Consider the following 12,710-nt stretch of genomic DNA (forward strand, 5'->3'; position numbering starts at 1 on the left):
GCTCACAGGGTTATTTCAATTTCTTGTCCTAGCAGGGAGTAGGCTAAATGACTCCTGGGTCTTTTCCAGGTCTTCTGTGTGTCTAATACATTCCTGGAATAAAGCCACTGAATAATAGAATTTCTATATGAAACTGCTCACCCGAGGAGAAAAGCTCATTCAAAATATTAGATCTCGATTAAGGTAGGTATCTTAGTTATCAAAATCTGGGCCATTAGTGCCAGAACTACAAAGGGTATGAAATTTTACCCCACTTGTTAGCTAATGAATTAGCCTACTTGAGCTTCTTGGATGCTAACAGAAGACGTGAGCCTCCTGGGTATGAAGACAAAGGACATTATTACTCATTTTGAAGCTGTCAAGGTATGCTTTGTGACTGTATCATTTCCTCTTTCTCCCCAAGTCCCATGGGGGCAATGGTGAACAGCCAAGGTAGATTCCGACACTCAGTGATTTTGCATTGTGGCTGGGAAACTGAGTTTAGATAACTCTTGGTTTTTGTTCTTTTTATTTTTGTTTTTGTTTTTAAGGGCTGTTAATAAATCTGCTCAACCAGAGGGGGATATTACCTATAACAACTGGAACAGCAAACAAATCTACCCTTTAATTGGAGGGGATAACTAGCTATATATTCAAGGTTGTTTGACACACAAACATCCTTCAAGAGGTAGTTAAGAACAAAGGAAGCCAGCCTTTATCCAGAAGATGATGTGCGCACACACACAAAAGACCCACGTGGAATTATTTCCCAACAGTAAGGAATAGCCTTGCCACCAGCACACTCGTGAGTTTTCCCAACAGAAAGATACTCTACAGCTATATACAAGCGCTGACCTTCAGTATTACATGGACTGCAAGAACACAAAAGGTGACTTATTTCCTTTGTACATGTCTTTTCATTTTAAAAAAGTCAAGATAGGTAACACAGGCACTTAGACAGAAGTCTGCAAGAGAGAAGCGAGTGAGAAGTAGGTCTCTCCCTATTCCCCAATCACTCATTTTCTCTCCACAGAGGAAATAGGCTTGTTTAGAATTTTATACACATAGATATGCATATTTGTATGCTATCTACATATGCATGTATGGTATGTGTATGTATACTGTCTTCCCTCTCCTTGGAATCCTTCTCTATTCCTCTACACATTCCCGCAAACCAGAAGCAATCAAAATTTTGATTCGAGAAATCTAAAACCCAAATCATTTCAGTTTCATCCAGTGGCTTTGAAAATTCCTATATTCCTTGATTCATTCATTCTCCACTGACGACCACTCTGGAAGACTCAAGAATGCACACCCTCCCTGAGCTCACACTCGTGTAGGGGAGGAAGGTGTCTGACACAAAGAATCAGAACACATGATCAGGAAAGGGATGAACTACTTGTAGCTAGAGAGCATCAGAGGACTGATAGCAGATGTGTTATCTGAGCAGGACTGATGAAAGATGTGGATGAGACCCCAAAACTGGGAGCTTCTTGGCACCCTGGAGTCTGCATCCAGTGGCTCTGTGGCTGTCACTATTGTCACAAAATGAATGTACTAAATCATACCATAAGCACTATGGCTATTGTTTGGATTACCAGGAGAGAAAGAACAAAAAGCAGAGAAGCTCAAATGATATTCAAAGAAGGCGAAGAAAAGAAAGGTCTGAAAGTGAAGCTAACCAGAGCCAGGTTGAGAAAATACAAAGGAAAAGGCTAACAGATGCAGAAAAAGAGAAGCAGTGAACAATGGAAGAATGAGAAGACTCTATGGGGAGCTGCACCTGCCAATCTACTGGATGGAGACAGACAGTTCTGAACTGGAGTACTTTCCAAATGAATGGATAAAAAGAAAAGAGAAGGTGGGAAAACAGGAAGTCCCTCTGCCCAAAATCTGTGCCCAGGAAGAAGCAGAAATATTAAAAGTAATTCAAGAAATATTAAAAGTGATTAAAAGTAATCCAAGGTTTATTCCTTTAATTCCAGCTACTGGGGAGATGGAGCTGGGAGGATCATGGTTCGAGGTGGTTCACCTCTGTGATTCCCAGCTACATAAGAAGGTGTAGGTAGAAGGATGGCAGTCTTGAGGCCGACCTGGACAAAAAGTGTGAGATCTTACCTGAAAAACAAACTAAAGTAAAAAGGGCTGGGAGTGTGGCTCAAGTGGTAGAGCCCCTGCTTAGTATACATGAGGCCCTGAGTTCAAACCCCAGTACCACCAAAAAGAAGAAAAAATTAAAGTTACTCAAACAGGAAAGAGAAAAAAAAAAAGGCATGGAAGCTGATGGTTACTAAAGTCTCCTTTATTGGAGATGATCTTTAAGAGAAAACCACCTAAATGTGAAAGACTCATTAGACTAATGTGTGTATATTTCAAGAAAGCCCATTGTAACATCCCCTAACTGAAAGCTACTGTTTGCCTGCAAACACTTGGTATAAAAATGAATCCTTTGTCCCTACTACCTACCATTTAGTGCGTTATTACTATAGGTACTATCAGAGGTGAATGTGAGGGCAGTGGGCCTTGTGACACAAGAAGCAAGGTTATTTGAAAGAAATCTGCCCAGGTTACCAACAATCTTGAAAGTGATAGATTCAACAATGCAGTCTTACTGGTTTGTCAGTTTCATACAGATAACCCTTGATAATTATTGAAGGCAACAAACCAGTCAGGAAAGACATCATTACTGTGACATTTCTGAATATTATCAAACAGCTTTACATATTTTCAATCATCAAAAGAACCATTTGTGAAGTATAAAAGAACATTAAAATGGAAAAAAAAGGAGGAAGAATGTGTGGTCCTGTAATACGTGCAGGTTGAGTAGGAGCTGGGGAACCAGAGGGCAGACAGGCCAGCAGGAGGAAAGATGGAGCAGGTGCATGCAGTCAGGAGAGCACAGCATGCACTGGGAGCTGGGCAGAAGAAATGAGAGAAAGGAGGGGAGACAGGGTTGTTTCTGGAGGAGGGCCTCAAATTCTATGCTGCCACCAAGGACATTTTTCTTAGTCCTACTCCAAGACAACAGGGTGCTGAACTCATATGTAATGATGTTGTAACCGGCATCTCTCTTCTTCCAATGAAATAACAAAGCATCCCAAGCCTAACTGGGGCACTGAATCCCTGAACTCTCCATGGAAATTGTCACTCACCATTCATGTCAAATGTCAGCACTCCAGAAGGCTCCAAATGCCAACTCAAGCCCTCACTCATGTGTTCTGGACATAAATAAAAATCTCTCCGATACAGCCTATAAACGTTATTCAGCTATTTAAGTATTTTCAAGTGAACATGAGTTCATGTTGGAAAATAAATTGGGGTGTGTGTGTGTGTGTGTGTGTGTGTGTGTGTGGTACTGGGTATCAAACCGAGAGCCTCACACATGCTAGGTGAGTGCCCTACCACTGAGCTATACCCCTGGCCCCCAGATGGTGATTTTTATACAGTAAATATAGTCCTTTAATCTACCTAATGGTAATTTTTTAATGTGATATGACATTACAGCTTGGGTTTCTCTAGCTCCTATAATTTGGTAAACTTCAATACCTTTTTTTATGAGTAGTCCAATGTATGAAAAGTTAATGCTTTTATATGGTGAATCCTTAAACAAACAAATAAACAAAAACCAGGGTCATCCTAGTGTGGGTTCCCCCAGAAGCAATGCTTGCACTGGAGGTAAGGACTCTGGGAGGAGAGCCCAGGAGACAAGGGCAGGCAGTGAAGAAGGGAGACAGGAACAGCCAATACTGCCAAGTGAGTCACTGCTGCAGGTGTCAGGAGAGCTGAATCCCCCTGGGGAGCTTCAGGACAGCTCAGTCTCCTGGGAATCAGTGAGGGAGCAGGCTGAGAACTGCCAGCTAAGGGAGATCAATTCTATGATACTTCTATGGGCCATTTCTGTGGGTAGCCGGATTCCTACCACCAGAGGTCTCTCAGTCAACAAAATGAAGATACCAGCTGCTAGAGGTGGACAATCCTGGGGAGTACTGGTGGGGCTCTGGCACACACTGTACCTAGAACTTGAAGCACTGTGTGAGTCAGACATGGAGACTGATTCCCAGAGGCTCCACTTTATCGAACAACCAATTGCTATACCTCTCATATCTTACTTTTTGTCTTGTGTGTTAAAGAAGGCAAATTATAGAGGGAAAAAAAAAGTAGTCATTATTAGGTGACAAACTGAATAGTTGCCACTTTGCTTTCTAGAACTAGTGTTCTAAATACAATATGGGAATATCATGGGTAGCAATGAGTGAATAATCGTAAAATTTCCTAAGTGAAATTCCACCAAGGTTTTCTGCAGATTTTGTGAAACATAAAGAAAATGTACTTTTCAAAATGCCAGCTGATTATTTCTAGTTAAATTGTAAGCTAAAAGTTCCTAATGAGGTGATCTTTTGTAACTCAAGCTCTAAATGATTCTTGGTGAGAAGATGTCTTCTCTAAGCTGAACTGTTTAATCATTGACTAGCCAGACTATGAACTACTCATTTATAAGGATAACCTCCAACTTCCACTATAACTAAGAAGCTGAATTGAGAAATGATCGTTTGTCACAAGCAAGAAATAGGTATTTGTTGAAAGAATGTGATATTAACCTTTGATCATAATTTACCAAAAGTTAAGAGAAGCTCTTAGAGATATTTTTATACAATATTAATAAAAAATAATACAAACTGGAGAATTTGGATTTTAAGTACTCCTTTTAAAACATGTGTCATCTTAATGTAAGTTTTAGCTGTCAAAATCAAAGCAATTAGCACATGTAATATTGGATATTCAATTTGCCCAATGGGATATTGTGACAAATCTTTGTTCCCATCTAGCATTCATGAAAAATGAAATGCTTATTAAAACTAAATTGTTTATTTAAAAGGTAAGAGTACTTAGTTAACATATATTCAGAAAGCAGCTGGATGATTTGTAAAACAGTGGACAAGGCCTAATTCCCAGTGTTACTGGGTGGGAGTTATTACTAAATCTAGAGAGACAGCTGGCATCATGTGCCCCTGTGGTTGCACAACAGCGGCACCAAGTGGAGGGGTGAGCAAGGTAATTCAACAACTACTTGCATAAAGATGCTGTCTATTGCTGTTTAACACATAGCAGCTCCAAGGGTGACTTGGAGGGTTGTTTTAGGCTCAGAATTTCTCAACATCAGGTTGTCACCTGGGCTGCACCAGTTGAAGGCTGGAGGGTCTGTTGGCAGGAGGCTTCAGTTCTCCACTGTGTAGATCTGTCTACAGGTCTGCTTCTGTGGACTTAGAACTGAGCAGCTGGGAAGACTGGGAAAAAGCAGGCTGGAAGCTGTCAAGCCTTTGAATCACCTAATTGTCCAAGTCACAAGTCATCTATTACTGCTTTGTTCTATTTATTAGAAGTAAGTCACTAAGCCCTACCCACATTCAAGGGTAATTTGGTAATTCAAGGGGAATTTGGCTCCATCTCTTGAAGGGAGTGTCAATGAATTTGACTTCTTTATTCCTTTGGTACTGGAGTTTGAACTCAGGGCCTTGCACTTGCTAGGCAAGCCACTTCAGCCATGCCCCTAGCCCTTTTAGCTTCAGATATTTTTCAGATAGGGGCTGGAGTTTTTGCCCAGGCTGGCCTCAGACTGTAATCCTCCTACCTCCACCTCCCGAGTAGCTGGAATTACAGGTGTACCCACCATGTCTGGCCAGTATTTGACATCTTAAATCATGGTTGTGCAGCCCAGAAAGAAGCTGACTCAGCCAGCTTGCCCTCACATCCAGGGGGCTCCTGTTTGTTGTACCCTTGCTAGTATGTTCCTAGCACTAATGATTCAAGCATAAATCCTAATGCCACACATCCAGTTTGTGATAAAAAAAAATGTAGATAATTCTGTTTTCCAGAAAGTAGAATCAGACATGTTAGTGCCTTGTCAAATATGAGTCTGTTCAGATGCCAACCCAGCTCATAAAGAGAACATCTATGTTATTTGTCAGAGCAATGCAACCAGGTTGAACTCATAAGAGTGTCCTCAGCCTAAGCAAGTCTTGTCCTGAGAGTTGGGCTTATAGGAGTATGCACAGGGGTGGAAGTAAGGTGGCAAGGAAAAATGACACAAAGGGAAGCTGAAAACAGTGTTTCTGGACAGTCACTCCAAAATGAACCATCTTTGCTTGAAGGAATGGTATTTAAGCATGTCAGCCTTTAGATATGTTTATATTCAATGGGTTTAAATCTTTCACTACTGGTTGTGTGCTTTGAGGGGATAGGGAAGAAATGGTTGAAAATTATATTCCCAGTTTTTACTGTGTTAAGAATTTACTTGAGCCAGGCTGCAGTGGTTCACGCCTGTAATTCTAGCTACTCAGGAAGCAGAAATGAGGATGATCATGGTTCAAAGCCAGCCAGAGCAAATAGTCCCCAAAACCCCATCTCGAAAAAACCCAACCAAAAAGGGCTGATGGAGTGGCTTAAGGGGAGGCCCTGAATTCAAGCCTCAGTACTGCAAAAAAAAAATTTTTTTTCTTAATTTTTTTTTACTTGAAGCTGCTCCGCTCAACCAACTCCATTCTGATATTTCCCAACCAGCACAAAACATAGTTTTAAAAAAAAAAGGCAGGTACCCTCTCCCTCCAGGCCTCTGCACAGGGATTTTACAGACAGGAATTATCCCAAGCATCACAAAGACTCTGTAAGGTTCACTCCCATTTCCTGCCATGTCATAGAAGAGTAGATTCACACACCCAAATGAAATGGTGAACTCTTTCGTAGCAGTAGTCTACTAAACAGAATTCCTTAAAAATACATTTCCCATTGTCATGTTACAGTGATAATCAGTGTCCAAAATAATGACCCTGAAGTTCTGTCTGATTCTGAAGGACTTAATGAATAATTAAGAGGATGAAATGCTTTTCAATAGAATTTCATGCTTCAAGCGTTTTAAATTCTAACACTTTTGATAGGTGCTCATGCTTGATTGTCTAATTCTGCAGTCATGCAAGTAAGCAGGACTTACAGCATTTCCATGGCACTGCCGTGGTAAGTTATTTGGGAGCATATTAAACCAAAATCCGAGGTGTAATACAAATTCTCAGCCAACCATAGCATGGCCATGCATCTGAGTCACAGCCAGAGGAAGATGATGGCAGGAGCCACGCAGAATTCATCTTTTCTCCTTCTTTATTATATGTAATTTAAAATGATATTTTCCAAGTAATTGAAATAATTTCATTGTTGGAACTAAATGTAATTATAAATAAATTGCATCCCAAAATATTGTTCTTATCTTTGAGAAGCCATGTGTTGTCCTTATTCATTTTAACATGTTTGAAGAATTTGACGCAGTATTGATGCCAAGAAATCATCTGGCTTGGGAGTTTCTTTCCTACTCCAGGTGCTACCTCCATACTCCCATTGTCTTTCTTCCTGTTTCTGTGGTTGGCAAATATATTGCCCTACTTGGAGAAAGCCAGTGTCCTTGGCAGAACGTCAAGTCTAACACCTACATTTGGCAGTTGAAAACTAAGACCCCAAAAGCTGATAGGATTTACCCAAACCTATATATCAAGTGAGATGTAGAACCTTGGTGGGAACCAGAATTTCCTAGTCCCCAAGCAAAGACCTTTGTGCAGCATCCTCTTCCACCTCAAGGTCAGCCTCTTAAATGTGAGCTCTCCACCTATCACAGCCAGAGGAACAACAACAACAAAAAAGCACTGGGAAATGGTATTTCAATAAGTGCACTTGATTAACAAAGTTGAAGTACCAGTTATTCTATTTAAAATATCTGAATTGGAAGAATTTCCATGGCTTTAAGCGGAAAACTAGAGCATGCATGGCATTATTTTTAGGATCTCTTAGTCTCAAGGACAGGCAATTTAGTCATTTAGATCTTTTCATGAGTGATCCTCTAGGTTTTATCCTCAGGATGGAAGCCAAGTCTACCGGGGAGTGTAGGCAGCTCAAGTTCATGTCTCAGTTCAGGGTCATGCCATGTATAGGAAAAGGGATGGCTTGGTGTAATAATTAGGTCCTACTGCCCACACACTTACCCACACATGGCTGAACCATTTGAGAATAAATTGTATAGGCTTAAGCCATTTCATTCCTAAATATTCCAGCATGCATCTCCTAAGAATAAAGACATTTTTCTTATTGATGAGGAATGATAACAGATATCAAGAGATGGGGACAAGTTATACTCATTGTCACTAGAGTGTCATTGCTTGTGGGCCCATCAGTAGGGCCCATTGTAGGAAAAGCAAATACTCTTTTAAAAGACTTCATGTAGAGCTTCTCAATTCAAATTTAAGTGTTATAACTTAGACTCAATTTTGTTTCAGTATCTCTTTTCTTTTATACTGAAAACTCTTGGCTTATAACGATGCAATATTTCTTCTAGTTTGTTTTCTCCTACTTCAGAACTAAAATACTGTATTAAAAATACATAATAAAATGTGATTTTTTTCTATTCATTTGTCCTTAGATCTTATCTCACTGTGGGTCTATAATGGGAGTACTGAAATAATTCTTTTCCCTGTGTAACTGTTGTTGCCACACTGGAAATAAAGTTAAGCTCATTTGTCCCAATTTGTTTTCCATTTTAGGATTTTATTTTAATCTTTTTCATTTTAATTTTGATATGTACAACATTTACATGGTGCCACAGTTGAAAACTGTATAAAAAGGTAAGAAACTCACAGAAGTTTCATTTCCCACCCTCTCCCTTCATTTCATCTCTTCCACCACCCATAGGGAACTATTTTTATTGCTGCTTCTTGAGAAAAATATAAGCAAATACCTAAATGTATTCTTACCCATCATTTTTTTCTCTTAGCCACAAAATATAGCACATTTTATATTGCTGTGTACTAGCATTTTAAATCTAAAAATATGTTCTAGAGATTATTTCAGTTCACAGACATCTTCTGTCTTTTTATGACTACTTGGTCTCCAATTTTTATAAGTCCTGCAGATATTTTTTTACTGCCTTGTCTATTGGTAGATATTTATGTTGTTTCTAATTTTTTGCTACTACAAACAATGTTGTATTACATAACTTGTGCAAATAGCTGATTATTTGTGGAAATGTGGGTTCAGGGTAGGTTCCTAGAAGTGACATTGCTGGGTCAAAGATTAATGCATTGGTTGTTAAATTTTGATAAATCCCTGTCCATAGGATTGCTTTCACTGGCACTTTCAATAGAGTGCATTATTATACTTGGATCTTGGAGAATTCTAATTTACATTTCTCTTGTTGTACGGGAAACAGCATCATGTGTAAGGTAAGAAGCAACCTACATTTCTTTTTCTCTCTGCTCTCACATTTATCTCTGTGTTTTTACCCATAATTCTATCTAATCTTGAGAGTCTCCATTTTTTAAGACTTCTTCATGTATCTGTAGGTGCCCTGTCTATGAGACAATCTGCAAGTGTCCTGTCCTTGTTTGTTATTTATCTTTTGGCTTTGCTTATGGTGGTTTGTTTGTTTCAGGTAGTAAAGTTTAACTGTTCCCCATTTTATTACTGGATTTTGAAAGGTTTTCCTCACAATACTTCTTTGGTTCCATGTATTCCATTGTGGTCTCTGGTCTACTGGAGTTTTATTTTAGTTTGAGGTGTAGATCCACTTCAGCCTTTTCCAGATGGTTTTCCATTTGTTCCAGCAACATCTATTAAAAAGCCCATCATTTCCTCAGAGGAATAACTTGACTTATTTTAGACATTAACTTGAAATAATGCAACACACAGAGACTAAAGAACAAACACCTAGGGAGAAATGAGATCCACAAGGAAACACATTTACTGGCTGTGGGAAGCAGCTGCTCTCTTTCTCCCTGTGTGGAGCAGAGAGGAACAATGCACACGGCAGTGTGTATGTGCTGTTTCCCACTGGCCTCTTCTGATCCAAACATTGCCCTGCTCTGGCTTGCTTGGTTCCAGGAGACTGACCTCTGTGCCTTCCTGCCCCTGGCTTCTGTTGAGCACATGTGGGCAGGCACTACAAGGAGCCTGGAAGCCTAAAGAGGATAAATGAAATGCTTTGGTAAGGGCTACCTCTTCAGCCCCTCTCCCAGCTGAAGCTCTTCTGGATTCTAATAGGTTCTTCCTTCTCTTTGCTCTTTCAGGCCTGGGTGGAACAACTTCCCATGGCACTGGCCCTTTGGGTGCCCCACTGTGTCCTCAACTCGCCAACACCTCTGTAAAGAGGCTCTCCTAAGGCCTTTTCGGGTACCCTCTTGTCCTTTGATCATGCCCTGCCAGAGCCTGAGGGACACCAACAGTATCTATCGCAAGTGTGTGCCAATCCCTCGGTCAGAAATCTAGGAAGGATGGCTCTACTCCACCACTCCCAAACCAAACAATTATCTAGCAAAGCCAATCAAACAGTCAATGAGGTCACATCTCACTTAGAAATCCAGACAGATTATTGATTACTAGCTTATACATCTTTATTAGTCATTGTTCATTTTGATTAGCCTCCTTATTCAATGTACAAGTCTCTGGTCAGTTTATGGCTGGTTAGTTTCAGACATCAAGCTCAGTCTCAAAGGTTTATGGTTGAATCCCTAGAACATTAAGGATGCTATTCTCTGCTGACAATTCCATTAGAAGCATTCCTAGAATATTGGTTTGAAGTTAGCCATGCATGTGTGCAGGCTTTGCATATTTAAAAGATGAAAATAAACCAACACCAAAATAAACCAGAAAAAAAAAAATCCCCAAACCCATTTCCATTACTTACAGTCAACCCCCTAGGGCTACTTCCTAAACATATTTATATACTCTGATATTGCTTGGCAAAGTTATCTAAGTATCTCTGCCTGTTACAAGTTGCTTAGTTAACCAATGGGGAATTTCTGCCAAGTTGTGTTCAAAGTTATAACCAGCTTTGTTTTAGTGAATATTGACCTTTGGATAAATTTTAACTATTATGCTATGAAATAATATAAAAAGAAAAGGTTCCAGGAGTTCTATCTGTCATGCTTTTAGGAAGGGATTCTTCTCAATGTCCTATTTTGAGCAGGGGAAAGGGGAAGAGGGAAGAGCAGACAAGGAAAGCACATCTACCTGGTACCTGTCCTGTCCCTTGTTTATTCTCATCTCACAGCAGGTCTCAGAGTCTCAGAGTCTGAATTTGTCTTTGAATTAAAGGATTAAGATAACAATGTTATGGTGGACGGGGCCCTAAAAGCCATCTAATCCAACCTCCTTGTTTTTTCCCAGAGAGGAAACTGCAATACCTAAAGAATGTTGTTCACAGAGTCATAGTCATGCTAGGTCATAGGTCTTCCATTCTTTATTTACATGGACCAATATGAGTGTTTACTTCCAGTTTAGTGCTGAAAGGACACATCCTTGTCTGTCACACAAAACTCTTCCTTCCAAGTATTATAGAGTCACTCAGGAATGCAAGGTCTGGAAGGTACAGCCTGGTTTGTCATGAAGTGGGAAGCAGGAAAAGAACCCTCCCTTCACATGGGAGTCAGTTCTCTGGCACTTTCTATCTGCTGATGTCTAAAATTCCATCATTGCTTTGACTAGTGGGCTCAGTTCAGGAGATTGAATGTGTTGTCAGGGTTTTTCAGAGAGCCAGAACTGAAAGAGGAGGATTTATTATGGAAGCTAAATTCTGTAGTCTGCCCTCTGCAAGCTAGAGAACTAAGAGAGCTGGCAGTGTATGTTGGAGGCAGGGAAGGAATGTTGCTGGTTTGGAGCACAGAGTCTGAAGGCTTACAACCTTGAGTTCTGATAATCAGGGCAGAAGATGATGGATGTTCCAACTCAGGAAGAGATTGAATTTACCCTTTCTCTCTTCCTCACCCCCAATCTGGGCTCTCAGCGGATGTGATGATACCAGTCACAATGGTAAGGGTGGATCTGCTCTAGTCAGTTCACTGATACAAACGTTAATCTGTTCTTCAAATCTCCTCACAGACCACATCCAGAAATAATGTTTACCAGCTATATTGATATCCCTTAACCCAGTGAAGTTGACACATGAAGTTAATCATCACATCGGATCACCGGTACTCAAAGTACTGAGTCCCTCCATTGTCTACTTCCAATAATGTTTCAGCAAGTATCTCCTTGTGCTCTGGAGAGAGACAGATCGCAGAGCTTAGCATTCTGGTGCAATCACTTAGTAGTGTAGCACAGAGATAGACTGAACAGAACTTTTTTGGGTCTTTTTTTTTTGTAAGAGGGGATAACAATAGCTCAGAATTCATAGGTTTATGTATGGATTAAACAAGTTTAAGATATGAATAGGGTGAAAGTTGTCATAATCAAAATAGAGTCACTCATGTCAACCTAACCAAAAAAAGGAAATAAAGCCAAAAGGCTATGAAGGAAGGGATCTTGTACATGATTACTGATAATTGTGTTACAAAAGATATTCAGAACCACAAGCTTGCATAGAGGTCAATACAACCTTATGCAAAAAATATTTCTACATGTCATCTGCACAGTAACTGTCTATTCAATCTTAGACTGACGTCATTCTTGTTATTAATGTGACCAAAGATTATTATTTCAAAATATCTGATATAATCCTCATGTCTGCTTTGAAAACTTTCCCTTGCTCAATCTCTTTGCATATGCCCACAGTGTATTTGGCACCCATATTCCTGGTGCAGTGCTCTGCTAACCCACTGCAGTGCTCTGCTATGCTTAAATAAATACTGTTATTCTTGGAAGACCCTTTGTCTCTGATTTTTTTTTTTTTTTGGCAGTACTGGGGTTTGAACTCAGAGCTTCAT

At 40.0% G+C, this 12,710-nt stretch overlaps 1 pseudogene; it reads left to right on the forward strand.

Moving 5' to 3' along the window:
• The first annotated feature begins 291 nt into the window (after window positions 1-291).
• Window positions 292-2,623, forward strand: LOC109700949 (ribosome biogenesis protein NSA2 homolog pseudogene; annotated as a pseudogene).
• Window positions 2,624-12,710: the final 10,087 nt, after the last annotated feature.

Source organism: Castor canadensis, chromosome 17 (genome assembly GCF_047511655.1).
Source record: "Castor canadensis chromosome 17, mCasCan1.hap1v2, whole genome shotgun sequence".
In the NCBI taxonomy this organism is placed as follows: Eukaryota; Metazoa; Chordata; class Mammalia; order Rodentia; family Castoridae; genus Castor; species Castor canadensis.